The 12398-nt window shown below is 32.3% G+C and overlaps 1 long non-coding RNA gene across 1 annotated transcript in view; it reads left to right on the forward strand.

Moving 5' to 3' along the window:
* LOC120885774 (uncharacterized) overlaps nucleotides 1-12398 on the forward strand; it is a 48861-nt gene that overhangs the window by 7175 nt on the left and 29288 nt on the right. Inside the window, exon 2 of the long non-coding RNA XR_013437177.1 lies at nucleotides 9005-9066. This is a non-coding gene — a long non-coding RNA (uncharacterized LOC120885774). The remainder of the gene's footprint in view (nucleotides 1-9004; nucleotides 9067-12398) is intronic.

Genomic DNA, 12398 nt, shown 5'->3' on the forward strand with positions numbered 1-12398 from the left:
GAGATCATTATGCTACTTGAAGATTATATTGTTACATTTTTTCAAATATTGTACATTTCAGGTCCTATTTCTCTGGTCTCTTCTTCTGATAACTTTTTGCATATGGGTTGCACAGTTGGTCACACGTCTCTTGTGCCATAGCTACTGTTTGTCACTCAGACTTATTGTATGTGCACTCCCTTCTGCCCCTAAAAAGCCACCAGAGGTGTAACTAGTGATTGTTTTTCCAGAAATGCCTCGAAGTGGCATAAAAACCCAGTTTGGAGAATTTGTGCTGCTTCTTAGATGAAAGGAAGAAGGTTGGGGAAAGGTTTAGGGTCAGAAGGCAAAGATTGTTTTGTCCTTTATTTCTTGCATGAAATCACAAATAAAACATCTTCCTCTGTGCAAAGATAAGGCACTTAACAAATATTACCCAATATTGTATGGCCTTAAATTTGTAAATTTAGTGCATTCATATAAAATGGAATGCATGTTGTATTAAACATAATCTTTCTGAAGAGATTCAGAAGAAATAATAATTCTAAATATTATGTTTTGTTTTGGTGGTTTTTTTGTTTTGTTTTGTTTTGTTTGTTTGTTTTTTTAACAAGGAATTGATACCAGGGGCATTTAAATACAGAACCTCATTGCCAGTCCTTTTTAAAATTTTTTATTTTGCAATTTTGAGACAAGGTCTCTCTAATTTGCTTAGACCCCCACTAAATTGCTGAGGCTGTATTTGAACTTGCAATCCTCGTGCCTCAGCCTCCTGAGACATTGGGATTACAGGTGTGCACCACTGTGGCTGTGGCTGGCTAAATAAAAAAATTTGAACACTACTTAAGAAACATTTTGCAACTTTCTTGTCTCTTGACTACTTTACCAATGACTAAACAGCTAACTAATAGTTTTCTTTCCATCTTTTCCATTCTCTCTCCCTCCCTTGATTCCTTTATCCTTTTTACTTTAACTCTTTTCAGTTGTGAATTCTTATCAGTTGTATACTCCACAAAGGAGCACACACACACACACATATGCACACACACATGTGCAAGACTAGTATTAACAATTAACCAGGGCTGGGCTTGTAGCTCAGTGGTAAAGCATGTGCCTAGCGTGTGTGAGGCACTGGGTTCGATTCTCAGTACCACATATAAATAAATACCCGCTCACCACTAAAAGAATATTAAAAAAAACCAATTAACCACATTTGTGTTTTTTCTTTCGTTTGTGAAGTTACATTTTCTGTCTTAGAACCATAAGATAGTATACTAGTAATATTTTTCTATTTATTGGAATTACCTCAAAATAAAATACCACTATCAAAGGAGATTATTTTAAAAATAATTGATGATTTATGTTATAGATAATGTGTCCACAGAAGAAATTCTGTGGTCAGTTTTTTTATTAATCACTTTAATTATCTGACTACAACAGTGGTTAACTCACAATGAATAGGGCCATGCTTGTGCTGCTTATCTAGTATTTGTGAAACATTCATGCTCATTCATCTACACATTCTCAACTCATCCTTACAGAGCTGTGAGATTTTAATCTATGTAGCCTATGGCCATAAAATAACTTACCTACAGGAGAATAAAAGCTGTGGTTTCCCTCACATTATAACTAGGCTACAAATTCTTAAACCCTCCAGATCAGTGACAACTAAGTATTCTAAAACTTGGTGAATGTGCATGCATGTGAGCTTCTTATAATAAGCACTGTTTGTGCTTTTTTCGAAAATGACTTTGCTGGAGAGTCAGATCCAGCTATTCTATTATATTTTAAGATACATTTTTTTTTTAGTGCTTAAACTCATAATAATACTTGAGAATGATTTTTGGCACTTTACTACTATTGGGTGATACTTATCATTTGCTAATCCAAATAAAATAATTAAAATGAATAAACTACTTAAGCATGGTAGTAATTAATTACACCAGAAAATAAATAAAAACAGCTAACATTTATAGCTGAGTCTATATGTTCCCTTTTGTTCTCTCAGGACCTGGGATCACTAAGTGCTATTTCCTTGCTACCGGAGAGTGTGAGATTTGACACTGAATGAGAAATGGTTCTGATGAGGAACTTAGCAGACTTAAGCACAGAACAGTTTTTCAACCTCAGAATCAGCAAAGGTTCATGTCAAATGCATATTTCTGGATGCATCTCACGCCTCTTGAGCCCCAGTCTCAGGAATCTGCATTTGAACAGGCTCTCCCTGTGTTTTTCACATATGTTTTGTTGTATGCTATTGTGTTATGGTAAGAGAAAGTGTAAGATCTACAATGTCTTCCAATGCCATTCCTTGGTTCTCTGTTATTCACTTCCATTCTCTCAACTAATCTTAACAAAGTTTTATGGAAACTCTACATTCATGAATACGTTTCAGTATAGTAAGAACAAGAGTGAAAATTGATATGACTCTCTCCATTGCCTGCTTTGGTTCAGACTGTGAACAAGTAAAAAAAAAAAAAAAAAAAAAAAAAGACATGTCACATATATTATGCCCGTTGGAAACTGCTTAATTAGAAAAATGATTAAGCAAATTCTCTCAAATTTTGGTATAACTCTTCATTTTTATTTCTCTGAGTGATGGTTCTTATCTTTTTTTTTTTTTTGGATGGAATCTGTTCTTTAGATCTGGTACTTCAGAAAAACATGTAAAGTGGGCTTCCAATTAGGATATCTCCTGCTGGTGTCAGCTAACCCAAAAACACATGCATGCTTTAGTGACAGCCAGCTGCTCCTGAACCTAGACTCCCTGCAAAGGGGACAGCACTGTTCACAATCACTTTGGTAGTGTGGCCTTACAATAAAGAGACTTTCAATCAATACAAATGTTCCTTATGACCTTGGTAATTACCTAATTTGCTGAGCAATCACAAGGGCCTTCATAACATTACCCTAGCAGACAACTGACTAATCCATATTCCCAGCTGTGTGATAATAGAATTTTGGGGGTGAAATCTTTATATTACTAGGGTATCCAAATGGGAAAAAAATATGGCCTGTTTGTCTGTAGTGTTCTTCAGTGATTTTGTTTTACCCACTGACTTCATAGGCTATATTTTATTTGCTTCAGTTATTTGGAATGCTGGTTTGATGGGCTACTTGTAGGAATATGGAGAGGAGGGGACATGCCATTACATATAGGAACCCACCAATAATGGTCCAGACTCCTTTTGGGACCTACTCAAATGAAGCAGAGAAATTACTTTCTATTGGATAGCTAAAATCTCCTTTCCCATGGTTCCTTTATTACTAAGCAAAAAGTCCCATCCATTTGGTTGCCACATAAAGGTTAAGTGACTTGTTTTCAGTCACAAAATTACTTAGCAGTGAAACAGAGACTAAGACGCAAATGATCCTATTTCTGCTCTGATGCTTTTGGGCGGCATTCTTCAGCTCTAAAGAGAAAACACTTATAATCCTTCAAAAGCAGGCAAGGGGCAAGTCACTACTTTCACTAAAACTCCTTCAAGATAAAACTTACTTGAAATTCTTGGGATTTTGCATGTTTTGCCTTGACACCCTGTCTTTCACAATAGTTAGAAGTGGGTATTATTTACTGACTATTTTGCTCATAATTGTTTGCATAATCATACAACATCTCATATTGTTAAATGGTTTGCTGGTTGATGCCTAATGTTGATTTGAAATAGATCTAATGGAATAAGCAAATACATTTTTAAAGTTAGTTACATCATTTAGTTGTTAAATGGTGTTATTAGTCATAAAATTGTTGATTATTTTTGATCAATTCCTTGCAAGGAAACTACAATTTCCTCTCATATTGTATAGCATTATTTTAAACCCTCCCTCCCCTTTTTTCTTATTAATTTGTACTTCTCACTGGAAAATGCTGCTCCAAAGCCCAGGGTTAAGATAAATTCTTTAAAATTCAGAATATGATGGATTTTATTTGAAGAATTTCTTCTCTGAAGGGCCAGAAAACAATGAAATACACTCTTGTATATTACTATTTTCATAACCTTGAGTAAACCAGTACAGAATTATCAACAAATTTTATAAATACAAAAAAAAATTAATATTATTGGTAATTATTTGGACAAATATCAGATACTTTATAAATAGAGGATTATTGAATGGTAGGTTTTCTAAGTTTTTTAGGACATCTTGCTGATGAGGGGTCTGATATCTCATAAGATTTGGTAATTAATGGGTGCCCTCACACACACACACACAAACACACACATACACATTTACACACAGATACTAAGCTAGTTGGTTAAGTCAGTTATATGAACCGTTTAAGATATCCTGTACTTGAATACTGTAGACATGCTTGTGTGTTAGTTTATTTAGTATTTTAAATTATTCCTTGATTTTTCAAGAAAAAAATTCCAACTTGAACATTTGATTTCTACTTTCATCATTTAAACATATATGTTGCTATTGATTATTTTTATTTCTGTTATTGCATATACCTTGTAAATATGTACAGGTTTAAATCTTTATTTAAATGGTAAAGAGAACTAAAGGAGTTTGTAGCACAGATGTTTTATGTGCTTATGTTTTTATTTTTTATAACTATATTTTAATGTTCTCTGGCAGAGTGTATATTTCTCTAATAAGGTATTGACTAGTAACTGAAAAATGTTATTGAAAAGAATGTAATATGTTAGTGTCCAAACTTGTAGTTTGAGTGTCCAAATTCTTAAGTCAAATGAAAGAAATATCACTGAATATGAAGTTGGGGGACAGGCCCTAGGGTGCATCTAAATACCCATATCAGAGATTTTTGGTTAATTTCATTTTTTTAAAAATGAGAAGTTAAAACTTTAGAACTTCCTTCTCATGACTCCTAAAGATTTCATAAATTCAAAAGAAAATATAATTCAAAGATATGTGTGGGCATCATTACATGCATGGCTAGTATTTCATGGACACAGACATGTTGCACCCTCTGAAAATTCCTTTAAGGAAATGAACTTTTCGTAAATGTGATATACATATGGACAAGGAGAAAAATGGGTTAACTGAGAAAAAAAAGGTAAAATGAGTTAATGACAAAGGAAGACTGGTAGGCAGTAGAAATTATTCCCCTTTTATTTCTTTTAGTCTATAGTCTAATTATTCTTATTTGAAAACTTACTGGCACCAGGTATTATCAACGGGGATGAGTAATATGTAATTTTTATCTTTACTGGGTTACATTTGGCCCACAGACAGTTGACAGCTGTCAGTCAGGTGTCTGGTCAATGAGGATATACATCTAAAGTTGCCAAAACATTTTTGTTTCTTTAAATAATTACGAGTAAACTACTTTAACTGGAAGCTCCATTGTACTAAAATTAAATAGATATTTGCAACATAATTTATAAAATTAATTGCTGGAAGAATCTGGATTTTCCATTTGAATACATAAAATAAACAAAACAGTTTTATATGGTGTTTTGTTTTTGAGGCAAGAGAATGATTACTTTGCCCCCACTGCAAATAAAGTATCTTGAAGATGTGTATATTGCAAATAATGCTTAGGATACATACATTTTAAAATTCAAGTTTTATGGCAGGTATGAGTCACCGTCATTTTAAGTAGAAATTTCTTAGTAAAAATTATTAAAGGAAACTATTTTGATACATTGAGGGATTTGGCATGAGTATTTTTGTAACACAATGTCAAAGATTTATTAGAAAGGACAAACTCATGTTGAACAAAGATTTATGATTTCTCATAATTAAAAGAAAAGAATTATGGGATTTTAGACTGAGTCCACAACTGATGACACAATTAAAATGTGAATTTTAATCATTTTGGATATTTGAACTATATCTAACTAACATTGTTTCTAATAGATTCTCTTGCCCTTAAGAAATTGACAGAGTCATAAACAATAGTTTGATAGAAGCTTTTGTATTGTTTATCCTTGGTGATAATGACAAACAATGTGATAATTATAGTGAATACTAATGCACATGAAAACTTAACAAATATAATTTTGAAGTTGACCTAAGAATGTAAGTTGTTCAGTTTTTCAGTAATTAGTTATTATCTCTTAAAAAAAAAGTGTTCTGATTCATTTGGAAAGTAGTATCTAACACACTAGAAAAAAATTTTCAAGTGCATGAAATACATACTCATTCTTTAAGAGACTAATGAGGTTAGATAAAAACATTCAGTGACTATGGCTACTCAAGTATCCAAGTAAATATAATGAAACATGACAAAATATCACATGAAAATAACAGTTTGAAACACTATATATGTATACTTTAAAATAAAATATCTTAATTATTCAAAGTTTGTTTTACATGTAATAATTTATAATAAAAAGAAAATTTGGGTCTTAATTTTTAAAATATGAGTTCATTAAAGTGTTTTTAGATAAGACTATATTTTTAAAATATTGAATTTTTGGCGGGTGAACCATTGCTGATTACTTTTAAATCACAAATATTTCATGATTTTAAAAAACAATTAAGCCACTTTAAAAGAGAATGATATTTATAAATTGTTGTCATATCTAAATCATTGATTTAGTTTTGTTTTAGATACAATAGTCATTAACAAAAGTCAGATTTTATTTCTTTTTCCTACTATACAAATAATGTATTAAGCATGTAGATTGGAAATAATTTATGGGATCATCAGAATAAAACAATTGTCTCATAGTCTTAGTAATTTATATTGGTAGGAGCCTTTTTCTTCTTAAGTACTAATTCTACCCCCCACAGCCCAGAAAATTGATTTTATGCATAATAATTTATAGCATTCTTGATCAATGTATGCTGTTATGTCTTTTACATTCATTAGCCCATGTTGCTTACGAATATGGAATTTAGTTATTAAAATGGTTTCATATGTTTACTATGTATAGTCTCTAGCTTTGAGCTGCTTACTTGCTTAAATAAATGTTTTCAATTTGCTATAATACAACAATTTGTAGAGAAATGCTGTGAAGCATAGTTAAAAGAATGAGTCCTTGAAATAGAATCACTTTTTAAAAATATGTCCTAACATGTGGTCTCATTTTTCCATTAATTAAAATCCTATTCTGAAAAAAAAATTTTTTTTGCTTAAACTTTTGAATTCACAAAACAAAAATACCAAATATATAAATGTACTAATTTTGGATATCAATGACGTAAAAACATGTTTTAGTACTGTCTTATTTGTTTATTCAAAGACTTTCCTCTAAAACAAACTAAAAAACAAAAACTCTTTGTAAAGTAATGAGAAAATGTGATTACTTTTAAATATTAAATTATCTGTGTAATATGTTTTTAAAATGTGTTTAAATTAATTCCTTATTATCTTTAATAATATTTCTATAACATGCACGCATTAAAAAGCCCAGCACATGGAAGTTTTGAAAAGAGTATGTACCATTTCATACTTTAATTTTGGAGAATTATTGGGAAACACCATTTTATTCAAAAAAGATTATGACAAAATTAGATTTTAAAAAAGATTAAAAGGCAAATATTATATGTAATTAACTCTTCATTTTTCTGACATTGAAGACAGTAATGAGAGACCAATATTAAAAGTACAAATTATTTTTTATAATTTTTTAAATTAAAAATTATCAAATAGTAGCAGTTCTATTTTGTACAGAAGGCAAACCCACTGTTGAGTTAGTTGGCTCTGATTCCAATGGTCTCATCAGCTCTGTGAATGTAGGGACCACAGCAAGGCTTCTTGAAGATAACAAAATCAATTTTTAGAGATTAAAAATATATAATTTGGCAATTGAAACTCACCAGTGCCTTTCTGCTTCTCCAGGAAGTTGTACCCGTCAGCACCTGCTGAGGGCTTTGTTGTCCAAACTCTGACAGGTAAAAAATTCCTGTAGAATAAAGCCAGACCAGCTGGCTTTGAAGAGAAACCCCCCAGTTTGGGCTGCGCTTGCCTCCTCTCCTTTTCTATGAAGACCGAGGCTTAGCCCCCTGATCGTCAAGCCGCGAGATGCGTGATCTCTCTGCACAAGTGTCTGGCAGGCCGAGGTGCACCTGTTCATGTCACTCTGGAGTAAATTTAGCTGTAAAGGTATCATTGACAACCAGACCTTTGTCAGTGCTGGCAAAAGAACACAGAATTACTTTCCTCCCCTCCCCCCCTCCAAAGCCCCTCCACTACTAGTTCCAATGGAAAATATCCAATCGGAAGTCTATCCAAAAATCATTCCTAAAAAATGAAATTGCTTTCATATGGTATAAAAAAGTAAGTTTCCTCATTTCACACAGGCTTTAAAATTACATTTCCAAGAATAATCTTGGAACAAGACAAGTTTTTGTTCAATTAATTGTGGCTGGAAACTTTTTAATGGAAACATAGCACACACTTACTTCATTTCAGGTTATTAAATTGTGTTAAGCATTAAAGTTAGTTGCAATTCTTTGCTGTAGCTCATTTGTTCTTCTCAATCCAAAGAAATATTAGAAGGTTAAAACTTATCACATAGGAGGAATTAATCATGCTACCAAAATTAGAAAGCATGTAGCTCTGTAAGACCGAGTGTGGAAATTGTGTGCTCATAGCACTTAAACTATTGGGAATCTAGGCTTCCCCTGCAGCACTTGACATGGCAATTCATGTCTGTGGAAATCCCTGGTAGTTGGAAGCTGGCTAAAGCTAGGGTTCTCTTATTCATTGGTTAAGGTAAGGACATTTATCATTTATGTGAAATTTTCTGATGAATTTCTCTATTGGTAGCTTTGGAAAAAGTCCTTGTGGAGGCAACTAGAGAGGCAGGCAACACTCAGTAATATGTCTGAAATAAATATAGTAGTCAAGATATATAAAGCAGCCTAAGGAGTAACATTCTTAGCCAAAGCATTCTGAGCTTCTGCCTTGATAATTATGATTTCTTAAGTGGAGTTAAAAAGAGTTGTACAGAATACCTGTTCTACCCTATTATTGCTGTTTACAAGGGTTGGGTGTGATGAGTAAAAGAAATCTGGGTCAAAATAAAAAATGCTTTGTAAAATAAACAAAGTTCCTATTTACTTACTATGTATAAACAGCCACTCACCAAGCCTCATTTCTCCGCAGGGCACCACTTTCAGATAAAAACATAGACCTGAATAGCATCATCCAGTATCCAAGGAAACCATGTAAGTACCTCTCTCACTGTGTACTTCTCTTATTCAGAGTTTAAAAGCTAGCTGAGTACTGAATGAGTGAGTGTTTTTATTTAATAATTATACGGGAGGTATTTTTTAGGAGCTTGCTAAAAAGAAACAGGTTCTTGATTGTTATGTGCGTCATAACAAAACCCTTATGTTTTCATCATATTTCATAAAATTATGTGTTTAGTCCCAACCTCTCCATCAATTCTCATTCTTAGGTACAAAACAGCTACTCAAAGTTTTAATGAATTGAGAGTTTCAAACTTTTCCAAGACCCATTAGTGTCTGAAAAACCATGTTTCAGAGGCCTTGTGCCAGGATTAGTTTCCTAAGTGTAATAAAACATTTTTTAAGTTTCAAAAATGAAGAAAAAATTGGTCAGAAAAGAATATCTTACTGGTAAACAGTAATAGCAATTAATTTGGTTTTAGGCTTCTCGAGGAGTAAGCATGTGAACTGAGATGTGGTTATCTATTTAAACTCCACAGAGAATCTTGAAAGAAAGTATAATTACCAAAATGCAAATATATATTTGGGAAAAGGGTTGGGAGGCTGGTGTATTATTTTCTTTCTTTTTTTTCCCTCCAAATTAATGTACATTTCTATAGGTTATTTCAAGGTTCAAATTTATTTTCAGAAGCTATAAAATCTAATGTGGAAGTTTAGTTTCCAAGCAACACATTGTCACTCTGGAGAAAGACCCTTTACTAAAATATTTGAAATTTGTACTAAAATATTTCCTTATCTGGAATCATTATCTTTTTCATATTTGTACTATCTACCTATAAAATCAAATTATTTTCACTAGGATGTGATTATTCATGATTATTTATATACTTTTTCATGAAAATACTTAATTTTTTCTTTATGTTCAAGTAATTTAGAATTTCTTTTCTCCCTTCTAGATTTGCCATTTGATTTATCTGGTCTTTTAAATACAGATAGCCATATTACTTTTCACTGGGGGTTTTGAGAATTGCCTTTAAATGCCCTGTGGTTTGTGTGTTTTTTATAACATTTTCATCTGTTTTTTGTTACATGTGTCTTTCCAGTTTTCCTCTGCAGTGTAGTTCCTAGTGAAAGCATAAATGATAGAGAGAATCTTACTTACGGTTTTTGGGACCCTTTATGTTCAATCTCTAACTGCAGGAACAGAGTTTGTTTATCACATAACTATATCAAATTGCATTCTTTATACATTTCCATGATTCTTTTTATATGTTACAAAAATGCACCTTTCTGAATTGAGAGATAAGAAGTTGCGTTAGGGTACACAATTTGATGGAACATCTGAAGGGCATAAAAACCTCTGAACCCAATAAAAATATGAGACAAGGAAGTCATGCTAGTTACAAACTTCCCAAGTATGGAGTCCGAGGCCTGACATGCTGCTATCTAAAATAGGAATTCCTTGCTGCAAAATAGAAGTTGAACTATTGCTGGCCGAAGTTGGAAGCAGGGAAGGGTTAGAATAGAGCTTTAAAATGAAAGAAAGCACTAATTGAAGAAAAGACTGACTAATGGTATAATTCACTATCTTGAGGAAATGGAATCATTCTCATGCAAGAAGAAAAAAAAAATCTATACTGAAATGCTTGGGGCACAGCTATAACTATTTACATCAGAATATAATTTTTCTAGAAAAATCATTTAAATTTGATAGATTCAATTCAACCTCTTACACTAAAGGGAAAATTCTTTACACACACACACACACACACACACTCTTGAGATTCCATTCATCAGTAACTGGTCTCTCTACTGTGGACTGACATTGTTCAGTAGAACTTTTTGTGATGATGGTCATGTTGCATGTGGACACTTTCAAAATGCTAACAACTAGCCACATGTAGCCGTTAAGCATTTGAAATGTGGTTAGTGCAACAGAGCAACTGAAATTGGAATTTTATTTATATTTAATTTATTACAGTTATAGAGCCTCCTTGTGACTGGTGGCTATAATATCAGACAACATAATTCTAGTCTAGATCACATTTTTAAATGTGGAGAGATTAAAATCTGTATAGATATAATACTGTTGTCAATTATTTCTTATCTGCATGTCAGTATCATGGACTATAACTCAAATCATTAATGCTTAAAGAACAAATGTACTTCAACATTATTTAGTTGAATTTTAAGAAATATTGTCATATGATCAACTGAATTTCAGAAAGTAATATTTTGCTTTCATGAGAAATTTAAATACCCTTTTCAAAAAAATTCAATTCTTTGGTGTTCTGAAATACAATATTATTTTTTTACATTTACTTAAGTATTTGGATTATCATTGCACTAGAATTTCTCTACAACATTTTCCCAGAGATAAATGTTTTTAATATTGTTAGAAAGACATTAGATTATTGCTGTATAAGCCTAGGGTAGCAAAATTTAAAATGGCCTTTATAAACATGATCACATCAAAAAGATACTGTAGTGTAAGTTCTAACTATCATGATAAATATTTTTGAAAAGTTTAGTCACAATTTCTGTAATAAATCTTGCAAATAATTTTCAAAATGTAACCAGCCTACATAAATGCTTAATACCCTTGTTTCTCCATAGCTGATTCTGCTCCCAAAACACACATCAGAGTTTAAATCTGCTCCTATGACCTTTTTAGGCATTTAGTGAAAGTGAATATTAGGATGCATGTTGGTATTTTTATAGTAATGGTGGCATGGTAATATTATAAGCAAAATAATGATTTACAAAATTATATCACAAATTTTAAATTTGCATTGATTAAAAAAATCAGTCAATTCATTTATTGAATGCTGATTACTAGTAGGACATTGAACTAGAGACCATGAAAAATATATTTTAAAATTGGTGACCCAGATGTGCGCGGTGCCACATCCCCATAATCCTAGCAGCTTGGGAGGCTGAGGGAGGGGGATCTGGAGTTCAAAGTCAGCACCAACAAAAGTGAGGCGATAAGCAACTCTGTGAGACTCTGTCTGTAAATAAAATATAAAATAGGGCTAGGGATGTGGTTCAGTGGTTGAGTACCCGATTTCAATCCCCAGTACACCACACAAAAAAATTGATGACCCAGCATTTACTCTATAGGAGCTACATTTGTTAGACTTGGTCAACTCCTTTTGGATGGATAGGATTCAGATAAGAAGAAAGAGAAGTGTTTTTGTTTGTTTATTTTTGGAAAAACCTTGGATAAGCTACTTAGAATGCCCCTCCTACTGCAAAACAACTAGATTCTGGATAAAACGTACTTTCTAATGATTTATTTGACTTGAAGGAAATTTTTGAACATCTTCAAATATTCTTCTTCCTCACCTCAAAACTAAAAACCAAAA

This window comes from Ictidomys tridecemlineatus, chromosome 1 (assembly GCF_052094955.1).
Source record: "Ictidomys tridecemlineatus isolate mIctTri1 chromosome 1, mIctTri1.hap1, whole genome shotgun sequence".
NCBI classification, from domain to species: domain Eukaryota; kingdom Metazoa; phylum Chordata; class Mammalia; order Rodentia; family Sciuridae; genus Ictidomys; species Ictidomys tridecemlineatus.